Source organism: Drosophila ficusphila, unplaced genomic scaffold (genome assembly GCF_018152265.1).
Source record: "Drosophila ficusphila isolate 14025-0441.05 unplaced genomic scaffold, ASM1815226v1 contig_286, whole genome shotgun sequence".
NCBI lineage: Eukaryota > Metazoa > Arthropoda > Insecta > Diptera > Drosophilidae > Drosophila > Drosophila ficusphila.
In genome coordinates this window covers 4,056,232-4,070,232 of record NW_025064189.1, presented here as the reverse complement: position 1 = coordinate 4,070,232, position 14,001 = coordinate 4,056,232, and the positions used below count along the sequence as shown (strand labels likewise).

The 14,001-nt window shown below is 37.2% G+C and overlaps 1 protein-coding gene across 3 annotated transcripts in view; it reads right to left on the bottom strand.

The window, feature by feature from the left end:
- The window catches only part of LOC108089375 (elongation factor-like GTPase 1), an 81,649-nt gene that overhangs the window by 29,572 nt on the left and 38,076 nt on the right, over positions 1-14,001 (bottom strand). The window lies entirely within an intron of this gene.

Sequence of the window (14,001 nt, the reverse complement as noted above, 5' to 3'; positions counted from 1 at the left end):
TGGACCAATGTTGATTAGAAAGCAGCTGGCGGCGGCGCCTGAAGAAGAAGTCAAGACCCGTCATATAATTAAATAAATACCTCAAGATGCTCAAGCGATGCTGGACAACCACTGCTGTCTTGCCACAAATTCAATTACTGACAATCCATAAAAAAAAACAACAAAAAAAACAAATTTATCAAGAATTATGTTATAAAAAAGCATTACGTTTCCACCGAAAGAAAGAGGTGTAAAAATCTACAGTGCGAAAAGCCGAGTAAATCATAAAAAGCGCTCACAAAAAGATGAGTACTTTTTTATGACCATCACCGGAAGAAGAAGTTGGAGCATGAGAGAAATATGCCACTCTATATTCTATAAGGTGTTTTAGGCGGATTTATACGAGTATTAAGCATATACAAGATCCTCAAAATCGTTTAGTGTGCCAACTAATTAGCCAAAGATCTTAGAAAAATGCCCAGGGAAAAGATGCCGCCGCCGCAGCAGCCGCATAGCCCATAGCCTCTATAGCCTCTCTTAGCCACATGAAAACAGACAGAATGGGCACAGATGGTAGACAGTTTATAGCATTAGCCCCTTAACAAGACCCAGCGAAGAATGAACAACGATCCGAAGACACACAGACACTTAAAAAACTTTAATTAGAGTTTAAGGAGCTCGGTACATTTTTCATTAGGCCTGGCTATGAAACTCACTCACTTTTTAGCCATCAGAACAGAAACAGAAACAGCAACAGCAACAGAAACAGCAACAGACACCGAAATTGCCAACATTTAGTCGGGGAAATAATTCATTGTCGCCCATTACTCCGCGTTGTCCTCAATCTCGATCTGAGGTCGGCAATTTTCACTTCAACATGGGATTCTTGTCCACAGAAGCCGGTGTTTTTGGCTCAGTAAAAGTCGAAACTGAGATAAAAGCAACTAAATATGTTCAAAATTGGTTCATTCTTAGTTGCTTGCTTTAGGTTCTATATCTAAAAATCATTTCAGCACATATGTATTCTTTTATTCTATAAATATACTTTTAACTTAGCAAACTAAAATCAAATGAGGTTCCAAAATAAAATATACTTTGAATGGGTGACCACCCTCTGATCACAAAACGATCCCATATTAAGAGAAATAAATCTTCAATCTTAAGCTTGAGATGCCAAACGTTATCCATCATAGACATTCCTGAGTAATTAATATTTTGGCGAAAGTTTCATCACCCATCAAAACGCAGCGGGTCCAAGTTGACTGACTTTGCTACTGTTGCACGAATGCCGTCGATAACTAATTATTTCCACTCATCTTTCGGCAGCCGAAAGGAGGCAAAAAGCTGCTAAGGTGTCTGCATCTTCGAAATTTATGAGCCATCATCGCCGCCTGGCTCTCCAACTCCTCCTCCGCCCCCAAAATGTTGGGATATTGAACCAAACTGAGATGGCCGTCCATCCATATATATTGATTGATTGGCTTTGATTATTGGCCGAACTGCCGATGGCTGAAATTTGCATGCCAAAAGCGACGTAGGGTGAATTTGGTTGCAGGCTCTCGTTTTCGGTTTCAAGTTATTGGATACGAGATTTATATGCATCATTAGAAAATGCCAGCAGAGCTTCTTTTGCTTCATTCGCTGCTCGTAACTTTCTTTCGCATCATTAAAATGACCAACAACAAATTAGCCGCAAAACAAAAACAATACTACTATAAGAACTGTCCACCAAAAATATGGAACCCCAAAAACATACAAAGTTGCATGTCTTGAAGAAAAAAAATATTTAAACACTGCGGAAAACTAAAATGGTGGGACAAAAATAAAATAAAAAATCTTAATGAAATTTTAGAGATGCAAAAGTTAATGGAGAAATACAAATACCAATTTTATATGCATAAAATGGCACAAATGATACATATTTTTAATATTATAAAATATACTTTCTACGTTTATATTATTACTGAACATTTTATATAGAAATCTTAAAGTATTTTAAAATATAGAAAAGAAAATATTACAGCATTTAAAAGATTTCTGTATTTACTTTTAGATTTTCCAAGTGGAGAAAGAAATTTCTTTCGTGTCCGAAAAATTTCTTTATTTGCGGGTCACTAATTAGACGCGATTTGTGGGTCCGACCTGACATGCAATCTCCCCCAAGAGGAAGTCACCAGAGGAAGGGGAATGTGGCGAGTGGGGAGTGGGAAGAGCTGGCCCTTTAAATGGCCAACATCTGCATAATTATGCGTTGTTGTTGGCGGAAGGTGCTTATGCAGCTCAATGAATTTAATTGGCGACATTAGGCCCGGAATGGGTTGTTGGTGGTGGGGACGACTTTGGCTCTCTTATCAATTTGGCCTGGGAGAAATGAAAAATGAGCAGCAGCAGAAGCGCCGAGCTCACTCAAATATAATTATTCTTAATATATATCTTTACCGCAGCGGGTACTTTTCTGCCTTTTCTGCCTTTTTTTTTTGCTGCTATTTTCACCGTTTTTTAACTGTCCATACAGGAAGCACTTCAGCTGAAGATTTCACCTGTTGCTTAGAAAGTGAAATTTCGTGGGCTTTTTGGCTGCTACTTTTTACTTCTGTGAGATGATTTAAATGCGATAAGACATTAATCAATGCAATTAGCGTAACAATTGCTTATTGATATCCAGTGGCTGCGGATTTTTCGGGCTGGACAAATTTCCAACAGATCTTAATGGCATTTTAATGGGAGCAGGGTGAAAGTTTATCGATTTATTTTTTGGAAACTGTGTGTGTGGACTGAGGAAAATCTGTGATATGCAAAAAAAAAAAGCGGCGCGCGCATAGCGTTTCTTAATGGCGAATCCAGACAATGCAATAAACTGCAACAATAAAGCAATAACAGTAACAATAACAATAATTGTAATAGCCAAAGTGCAGTGCCAAGTCATCGCTGATTCAAATGGCGATGGCAATTCAAACGGAGATGGAGTTGGAGATGCAGGCGCGAGGTGCGGCCGCCGCAAAACGAAAGCCGAAAGATGCAGAGATGCCGAGAGATACAAGATACAAATCATGCATTACAATGGGCAGAGGCAGATACTATACACACAGGCAGGCTGGGGCATTGAAATTGAAAGTAACACACGACTGCAACTTGATGATGATTTTCTAATTGCACAAAAGCCGAGATGACTCAAGTGCCCCAACATATACAGTGTGCGGCATGAGCATTTTTCCCGAAAGGTGTTAAGTATGCAAATGACGAGCAGCTCTCGACTTAACATCTCGTTGCTCGTTGCTGTCCAGAAAAAGGTAGGAAAAATACTACAAAATATACAAGTAGATGAAAAAAAAAATGCAGTCATGTTGTAATATTTACAGGCGCAACACACACATGATCCATGTGGGCGGGGTCAGCGCGCCTTTTTGGCCCAAAAGCGAGCGGTAAAAGTCGCCAGCGATTTTGACCCCACAGCGGCCCCAAAGCGGCAGCAGATTCGCATCTTTCAGATACTTTTACATGTACTTTCTCTACTTAGACTTTGGCTGGCATCGCACAATTTTTTTTCATTCGGTTTTTTTCTATTTTTTGTTAGCCTCCTGCCTTTTAGGCCGCGCCTAATCGGAATTTGTGCGCAGGCGAGGAGGAGGATCCGGAGGAGGAGACCCCAAGATCACCGGAGATCGGTGGCAGCGACAACGCTTTGATGTTGTAATTAACTTTCATTAGACTAGGCAAACAGCTCCGAGAATCGCTGGCTAGCAAAAAATTATCGCAAAAAGCGTTGGTAAAAACCCACAAAGAAATCTCTTCGAATTTGGAACTTCCGTAAGCGAATCTCGCATTTAAACCTTTAGTTGCTTTTTTTTCGCGTCTCGTCTTTTTTTTTGCGCACTTCTCGGTAGAGGGGCAAACTAAATTTCACTTTCGCTACACAATATCAACAGCGATTTAAGTGTGTGCTATATTTAAGTATTTACTTGGCCAACAATACAAAAAGTGGGCACAACAAAAGGCAAATAAACTTTGGGCAGAAATACCCTAGAAGTGACTTAAGGGAGACTGTTTGATTAAGCTTATAAAACAATTTTTTTAAATGTTAAATAAATGGTAAATGGTTTTAATTGGAATCAATATAATTTATCTATTTATATGTATAGTAATCCAATTTGTAAAATACATTTCTACATTACATTTCAACGCTGCAAGAAGAAATCCCTTGTTTAACATTGATTTTTATTAATATTATACTTATTAATTATTAATATTAATATTATATTTTTTTGTCAAATATAAGATCATATAATATCTGGATCAGATATTATGAACTATTCACAAGGTATCTTCCAGTCCAAAACAAATCTATATTTTCTTTACCGCCCAACTCCTATTTACCTTTTCAACTATTTCTTTTGGTCATGCGAATTCGTTTTCAAGGCGCGTTGATTGTTTTTCTTCCCCCAACCACCGCCCCCACCCTTTAACAAGAAAAAAAAAAAACACCGAAAAGTCAGGAAAAAAAATTGGCCAAAAAAGACAAACGATCCATGGGAAAGCCGCAAAAAGCGAGATTCAAGCATTCAAATGAGATGCGGAGAGTCTTGAAGTATTTGCCTTGATTCCGCTCAATTGGCAATTTCAGAAAAGAAAGAAAGTCCCCCATGCGCGACCAAATGCGAGTCCGAGTGCCAGAATCCCGCTGAGCTGCAGTTTTGGCCAAAACGCGAAGCCACTTGGCCAACTACTTGACTACCCGAAGATCGTGTCCAAGTGGCCCGCTGAGTAATTAATGACACGAACCCAGAAATCTCCTCACCCACCAGGTCCTCTTCTAATTAAATAAACAAAATGAGTGGTTCCGAAAAATTGGTGGCAAAAACCCGTAGGAGATAACCCTATTAGCTTCTTCGTAATTAAAATAAAACTTTCCATTTTAAATAGGTGTTAGAGTACATATTCAGATACAAAACAAAACTAATGAATTTACTTTAGCCTTTGAACTCAAAAAGAATAAAACCAAGTTAAGATAAATATTTTAAATGGATAATTTATAAGAGAATATTCTTAAAAATAATAGTTTTTTTAGTATTTAAATACCCCAAAGGTTTATTTGTACTCCAACAACATTCCACTAGAAAAATAGGTCAACCTAAAACCAACTATGCAAAAAAGTCAAAGAACATAAATAAGCAAGTTTAGCGCTTACTTTCCATTTCAAAGAGCAAAATTTGAGCTTCAGTTGGAAAAAATCACTTGAGGAAAAACAAATTAATGGAAAAAAATAACCATTGACAGCAGAAGAAGAAGCGAGAAGAAAAAAAAAAAGAGCACCGAAGGCAGAAGGAAAAATATAATTTAGGTGCAAGAGAAAATTCAAGCGCATCATGCGAGCGGAGGTTTTTCTACACGGGTCTTGCCATCCAATCCCATGGCTGGATGACAGAAATGATGATGAATACGCGTTGGCAGCAGCAGCCAGCCCAAAACCCCCCTTCTCTACCCCCCTTTTTGCCCCCACTTCGACAGTGGATGTGGCTACAAAGCCGCAGACATCATCAGCAGTTTTAACGGCTGCCAAAGTTGCCAACGCTTCCAACTTGCGGGTGTTGCGGTGGTTTGTTGTATTTGTTGTTGTTTTTGTTGCATTTGTTGTTGTTGTTGTTGTTGTTGCTGGGGTCTGTCACACCGTCGCTGACTGACAGACATGTGAGGAAAGGTCTACACAGTCAGAATAAAATTATACTGGGGTCTTGAGAAGATGAAGCTCTAATTAGAAAATTATAAACCTTTTAAGACCGGTGAATTAAAGTGAAATATGTTTGGGGCTTTTTATGGTTGTTGTGGTTCTCGATTACAAAATTTAGGAATTATAACAAGCAGAAGAAGATAAGATAAGAAGAAATTTAATACAAAATCATGTAAGAACAATATAACACCTGGTTGCAATAGTATGATATAATAATCACAAAATATATATAAAATTTTCTGACAGCCCTATCAATATAAACTGTAAGTAATAAAAACCTTTTTAAAACCAGAAAATATTACCATTATAAAATTAATAACTGTTTTGCAAAATAAAGAAAACAAAATAAAAACAAATAATTCACGTTGATAAAAACAAAATATCAATGGGAAAAAAATAATAGCTATGAAAGGATTTTATTCTCATGAGAATATTTTAGTTCAAAACTAAAAAACAAATGTACTACTTAGAACTTTGTGACATATATATTTATATTCTGTTTTCAAAAATGTAAGCTTGCTAATTTTTTAAGTGTAAGTGGTAGTGTTTGAAGTATCCAGGTGAAGTTGCCTTGCAGTTGCACTTAATGAAGCCGTTTCCAACACGGAGCCGCAAAAACAATGTCAGCCGGCGAGAGCGCGAAAAGTGTTTTAATAATTTAATGCAAATGCAAATGCACAATAACAATTGCCCCACACTCTGGCGCTTCCCTCATAAATATAACAATTTTCAAAATACATTTTTAATGAACTCATAAAAATCATATGAAAAAAAAAACCCATGGCATGCTGTCAATCCTTTGTCTTTGTTGCTGTGTGGTCTCTGGATGGTTGGGATTTCATGGGAGATGGCAGATAACGCCGATGGTGAATGTCAGATCTGTTTTTTATATTCGCTGACAGTTGCAACATGCTGGAATTACATGCGATAGGATCTGCCTTTGAAATGCGATTTGAATTGGGTGTTTGAACTGCGCGAAAATGTATGCAGAAATTAGGAGTTTAGAGGGTAGATCATCAGATTAAGTGGGTAAACCACTTGAGATTAGTGTCAAAAATGGCACTACAAAATAATAAATAAACAAAGGGGAGCTTATAAAATCGCAGCCTAATCTTAAACTTTAATCCAAAAGAGTTCCCAATTTACTTAATTAAATATTATGTTCGATTATCTGTGTTATAATCCATCCAATTAAGTTACCTTTAGATAAATCTCTTTTCAAATACCACACAAATCCACTTGTTAATAATCCCCTGATAACCTATTAATCTTCTCCAATAATTTCGAGATGAATGTGAGAAAACAATCTGAGATTATGTTATCTCAAGCAACAACCTTTCACCACAAAACACATTTACTCCGAGTTGTAAAAGACAGCGATGATGTAGCGACCATCCTTTTCATGGTTTATCCATTGAAATGATTTTCTGCTGAAATCTTTGAGAAAATTAAATCAAAACATTTGGACAGCTCCTTTTGCGCATTTACAAAATAAAATTGGCAACCGCAAGCAGGAAGAAAAGCGACGAGGACAAACAAAAATGCCACAAGAAACGGACAAACGGACAAGCGGACAAACGGACAAACGGACCAACTAAGTGCGACAGAGACAGATGAGGTCAACAAGAAAGAGAGGGAAATAGCTACCAATTGAAGCTGGGCTTAAACTACGCAAACTGTCTTGGGAAGTTAGTGGTTTGGAGAAGGGGGACAGCCAAGGGAGTAATTAAGAGCGTGGGACGCTATAGAAAAACCACGGAAAATATGAGTCCAACTTGGAAAATAGAAAACTGACAGGGAGAGAAAAAAGTAAAATCAAGAAATATGATAAACATGCGAAACAAGCCAATTTAGTTGCTCTTCACCGAAGATTGTTTTTTTTTTCTCCTCTTTTTTTTTTTTTGAAAATGAGGTCAGGAAAATCACTTTCATTTGGACTTAGAGAGTTGGTAGAAACCTTCTTCATAGAGACATTTTTCGGGGCCATTGTTTCGTCTGAGAATGCAACGCCCAACGAATGCTGAAATATGACATTAGAGATTGGGAATGGTATTAATTAATTTGCATATAAACCAGTCTAAGTCCAGGTCAGGTCAGGCGATACAGATACAATATGCTATATGTATCTTCTACCCATAAGTTCTCGTCGTTGCCTTGAACAGTTACGAATGAAAAGAACCGACTGAAAGAAATGCAAATGCGTCGACAGCATACAAAAGACTTATGGCCGGACAAAAGGCCAAGAGTTGACTGGTCTGTTAGCCAGTTTACTTCACCTCCTCACTGGGTCACAGCGTTTGACACCTTTTCGATAACTCTGCTGCCAGATTTTCAATGGTCAGCGGTGCAACTAACTTGGCTTGGAATATTCAAAATATTTGTGCCGACAAATAAATAGGTGCTTCTTACTCAAACAAGAATGAGCCATAAAACTAGGGTTTTATTTAAAGCCGGTTTTTCAGATGTTCATCTGGTAAAATGGTAAACAAATACGCAAGGCATAATCCATTATATTGATTAGTAATCCCTTACCTTTTCCAACAATTTACAACAATTTATAAACGCGAACTTTATGTTGTTATTAATTAATAAGTATCTGGATAATATTTTACTTTTATATGTGAGATGATAATTTTTTTTTATTTTCTTGTTGCACTTAATTTAATGAATTCTGTGTATATATAATTTTGTAATAAAAAATTTCATATTTGGCTTTTCATTCGCTTTACAACTCAATTTGTAAGATGTTCAGCATTTAACCAAAAAATTACAGTCTTTACGTCAGAGGTAAGTTTAATGTGGCTCGTAATGGTTTTTCCGGAAAATGCATAACTGTAACACCAGAATTACCCTCATTAGTACCCTCAAAACTGTAATATAAACCATAATCTGCGTAATAGAGGTCGTCTAACCCCGGAAAAACAGCCTCTAAAACTCAGTACTCAGAAAAGGATTTACAACTTAATACGGGCCATAAAAATATTACACAAGTTAAGAGCAGCCTTGGACGGTAAAAGCCGAAAAGGAGAGCCAATCCCCAATCCCCGAGAACAACTCCATTACGACTGACAATGATTAGAGAGAGCAGCGACAATTTGTGCAAGTTTACTGCGGTTTAATTTGGTCCCACAAACTCCCGCGCGAAGGTGATAACTTTCAACGGTTTCACGTTTGTAATTGACTTTGAAGCCGCCTGCCGACTGCCGACTGCTGACTGCTGCCTGCAAATGCAGCTACCAACTCCGTGGCTCTGTGGGAAATTAATGAATTAAGCGGCGGCGTAGAAGAAACAAAAAATGGAAATAAGTAATGCTCACATTACATTAGGCAGTATTCACACAAAAAAAAAGGTTGCACTGAAACGGAAGAAAACTGTGTGGAAAATTTCAGATTGTACAAAATTTATTCTTAATACAATAAAATTTATAAAATGAAAATTTGATAAATGCTATCAAGTCATTAACAACAGTGTTATCTTAATTATTTTAAAAAATTTTGCAGAAAATAATTGAAAGAATTTTCAAAATTAATTTTAGCTCAGGAAACATATTTCAAAGTTCTTGATAAAAAATAAACTAAATAACATCAATACGCAAATTATTTGCCATAACCAAACCATATAAATATAATTTGCATTTTTGTATTTACTAAATAAGCAGATACTCTTTGTAAAAAATATATATTATTTATTTGTTATTTAGTTCTTAATTTAAGGAGCGTTTCCATAAGGTTTTTCCAAGTGCAGAAGAAGCTACGATGCCAAGTGGCAATGCCATGGTATCGCGACTTTAACTCATTTCCACGACACTCAAATGAGCAAAAATTATTGCGGTTAAGTACGCGAGCGAAAAGATTTTCCAACTTCGGCTGGCTAAATCGGAAAGTAAGCAAAAGAAAATCCCAATCCCGTACTATTCGCTGGCTTGTTAGAAGGAAAAGAAAGAAACCAACCAGCAGATAGAGATGGAGATAGAAAATTGCAATCCGTCGTCGAGGGAATTTTCTCCGCTCCTTTGTCGCCGTTCGATGGCAGCGCGAATCGTGAATTAAATTTAAACGGCAGAAAAATACAAAATAAATAAATGGGACAAGTGAGCGAGCGAGCGACTAGCAGCGAGTTTTTCGCGGGCGGCAAGAGTGTGGAAATTATAGGGTCTCCTAAGCGCCCAGATCTTGCAGTTTCAGTTTGTCTTGTCATTGATACGATTCGCGGGGATGGCACTGCTCCTTCAAAAGAAAGTGTGTGGTGAAGGAAAGTATACTCTACAAGTTATACAAAAACTAAGGAAAATATAAAAAATAATATTTATAAATGTTTTGGCTTCCTAACAATATAAAAAAGCATTAAATATAGATAAAACAAATAAAGGTTTAATGATTGATATTAATATTTTTATAAATACAATATCCGTGAAACTTGAATCTTTTATTTCTACGAATAACTTAGATACTGAAGTTCATTCAAAAGTAAGAATAAAATCATCCTTAACTACATTCTCTGGCAAAAATAAGATCTCAAACTTTTGATTCACTCTCCTGTCTGCTAACCATATCTTGCAACTGATTGGAATCGCATAGATAGATAGAAAAGACAGTGAATTAGACAGGGAAACAACGAGACGACGAGGCGGGCGACCAAATTGGCACATTAGACAAATTGTTGCCAGGCAGGGAGAGCATCCAAAGCCAAGGGGCAACATCTCAATAACACTATCATAGCAATGAAAACGGCAGCCGCAAAATGCGAGTCAAGGAAAACTGAAAATGCAAAATGCAAAATGCTGACTGCAGACAGCAAAATGAAAGAAAGTTGAATGAAACTTGGCCATCGATCGTCATAAATCAAACCGCAAAAAACCCGCAAAGATTCATCAGTCAATCAGCGGAGTGGATCGGCAGATGCGATCAAATGTCAAGCCCACACTTCACGGCTTTCAACCTTATCCCGTCACAATTTAAGCCATCATTGACCCATTTTCCAATGGCCATAGCAGCCAGCCATCATCTCCCATTGCCACTTGGGAATAGGCTCAAACGATGATGATAATGACGAGGATGATGCCTCGACCATGTTCCGTAACGTGTCGCCATTTAATTGGCTTCGTGTGAAGTTCAAGAAAACTTTGCCAAATACCCCGGTGTGGTGCCACATGCCACCCTTCTTCATCCCAACACTCTGCCCCAGTCTCCGGCGACTCTGACACTTTGGACTCGCTTGTCTAACAAAAAACAAAAATAGAGCGAGTTGGAAGGAAAACAGTTGGGAATGTGTAACTTTGAAGGTGTCGGTAGTGGCTTTACTATATGTTTATAGCTTTAGATAATACACTTAGTGGTCAGTTTGATTCTAAAATATTAAACGATTTTAAATAAGAAAAAGCTGCAGCCTTGAAAAGGATTAAAAAGAATTACTCAAATAGTAAAATTCTTGCACCTTTTTTGCTGAGGCTAGTTTTCGATTTCAATAGGTTAAAAAAATAATAAAAATTGTACTATAAAGATATTTTATTAAATTAAACCTCTCATTAACAAACAATACTTTGTATTTTTAAGGGTGGATAGATGTTAAAATTGTAATGGTATTATTTATTAAGAACGTTAGAAAACTTTTAAAACAAGTGGAGTAATTTGTAATCACTATGGAGAATTGTATTATATTTTTTATAATTTTCTAAGATGGATTTTTCAGAAGTTCTTTTAATAACTAATTTAAGTTTATTTGTGTTTAAAATCCCCATTAGTTAGAGTATTTTCTGTGTGCCCTTACATCTTTTGAGCTCATCGGATGTCGTATAAACAATTTTTCAAAGAATTTTTCGTCATGCGCTTTAATTAAATTTTGTCAGCCTTCTTTTTGTGTGGTGTCATGGCCCGAACCGAGTTGCCTGCCCGGTCTGCTCCTCACTGCTACTGCTACTGGTGCTGGCTGACATTGTTGACAATGACTTTGTGTGTTGTGTGGCTGCTACTGTGATGTCACTCACATGACCAAAAAAAAAAAGGCATTAAAAAGACAGCGGGGAGAAAAGGAAGTGGCACTGAAACCGGCTCAGATTGCATGGCATGTCCGAGAAGCAAACCAAATACATAATTACAAATTCATTTGGCACAATTATGCGGCACAGTTGCAATTGCCAAGTGCAATTGTTGCACACACACGACACAGATTTAATTGCATTTGGCAAACAGGCGCAACAAGTGGCAGAAACCCTGGCTCTAAAAAAAAAAACTTTAAGTAAATAAAAGTCAGCACGCAAGAACCAAGAAATTGACAGTGTTGGCATTCATTAACCAAATAAAGTACCAGGTACAAACCAAAAAAGACCTAGTTATAAAAATAGAACAGAGATAACAGAGAAATCATATAATAAATCATAGAAAATCTTAGAATAATTTCTGCAAATAAAATAAAAGAACAATAACCATTTGGGAGAAAAAGATATACATCTACTTTACCCTTAAAACAACAATAAATATTAAATTTTATTTTTCGTTCAATGTTTTCATGCAATTTTTCCTTATGTACCTTAAATTTGCTCATCCCAGGAAAATAGCCAGCAGGAAAATTGCTACCTTGGCAGACGGCAAATTAAAAAACTTAATGCGAAAGTCGAGGACTTGGGTGGCAAATTAGGGAAACTCGCAGCATTTGCCACGATTTTAATTTGTTTTCAGCCGGCGTAATTCATTTGCAGGCGACGCATCGCGATAAATTCAAATGAGACGCAATTAGTTTTGTGGGGGGGTGTCACTGCTGCGAGTATATAGTATCTGGATATCTGGATATCTGGATCTAATAGATAGAAGCCTTCGATAAACGCAACTGGTTTGCTGCAGCTGGCTTATCTAGTGCGTGTGCATTTGCGAATATAGCCAGAGATAAATTCTAGTTTGTCCAGTGCCGCTTTCACATGGGGAAACTGAAAAGCAGCATCCCATTCTGGAGCCTCATAATCGGGAAATAAGTGAAATAAAAATGAGGAGGCCGAACCAGTTGCCAAGTGAGTTTGCCACAGGGAAATTCAGAGTCAGTGGCATTTAAAATTCGTTGTAATCGTTGTAATCCATTTGCACACCCAAATATTTGCTGAAGATTGAGAGCACAGCTTTTTCCTCCCGGTTTGGCAAAGCTTAATCAACATATCATAATTGATTATACACCAGCTTTATGCTCAGAAATAATCAATTACAGTCTTTATTTTAGTCTACTGAACATATATTTTACTTAACTGACTGTATAAAATTGAGAGCTTAAAAATATTGGAGGTTAAATAGTTAAAAACCCGTAAGTAACAAACAAAACATAATAAATTGGCTACCAACTAATATTAAAAAATCTATAAAAAAAAATACTATAAGTTTTCAAAACAAATCTATAAATTATTGATTATTTAAGCTCATTCTTTCCGGTGAATCAACGATTTAACTAGATAATGGCTACTGAAACAACATGTGATCACATGAGATTACTTCATTTTGAAGCGCTGAATTTAAGCTGCAGTTAAGATCATCGGATTGGTTAGCTCACAAACAGTTAGAACTGTTGCCAAGCCCAGGCGATGATCATTTAGGCTGATCATTAAATGGCTATCTTGCTATCTGGATCCCACCAGGTGGAGAGTTTGACCCACAATTTGCTGGCCAAGCCAACTGCTGCTCCACTCTAAAGTCTAAACATCTTCACATCCTGGGCATCCACCGAAAATTGCCGACTTAAGCACTTCGAAATCAATTTAGCAGACAATGGTAATTACAGCGGCAGAGAGCCTGTCTGTCGGGATCTGGATCGGGATCTAAATCTGTATCTTAGACGGTATATCTGGAGAGGTGAGTGGCTCTTTATGGCTTGGATTATGCAATGGGCCCGTCAAGAGTTGGCCACTGGTTCGGACATGATTGTTTCAACACCAACTGCTCGTCTGCGGAGTCAACGAACCTGTGACAGCTGGGCGCAAAAAAAAAATGGCGCAATCTTTAAACAAAAAAAAATAAAATAAAATAAAAACAGAAAAGAAAAAGAAAAAAATAAAGCCTTTAACCATTTCCCCCACATATGCAACGGTACCTGAGTATAAACCCAAAGTGGAACATTAAAGAACTTGCCCATTACGAAACTAACCGAAAAAACTAGCATGTTGGTTTGGTATTCCGACTACAAGATACCCGCTTATATGTACTCATATTTTAAAAGTAGAAATTAACTGGAGTCAAAAACGCTACAAGGCATGCAACAACAGTCTCATAATTACCGGAATGAAAATGCAATATGCACTAGATTTTCACGTTTCCAGTTGCAT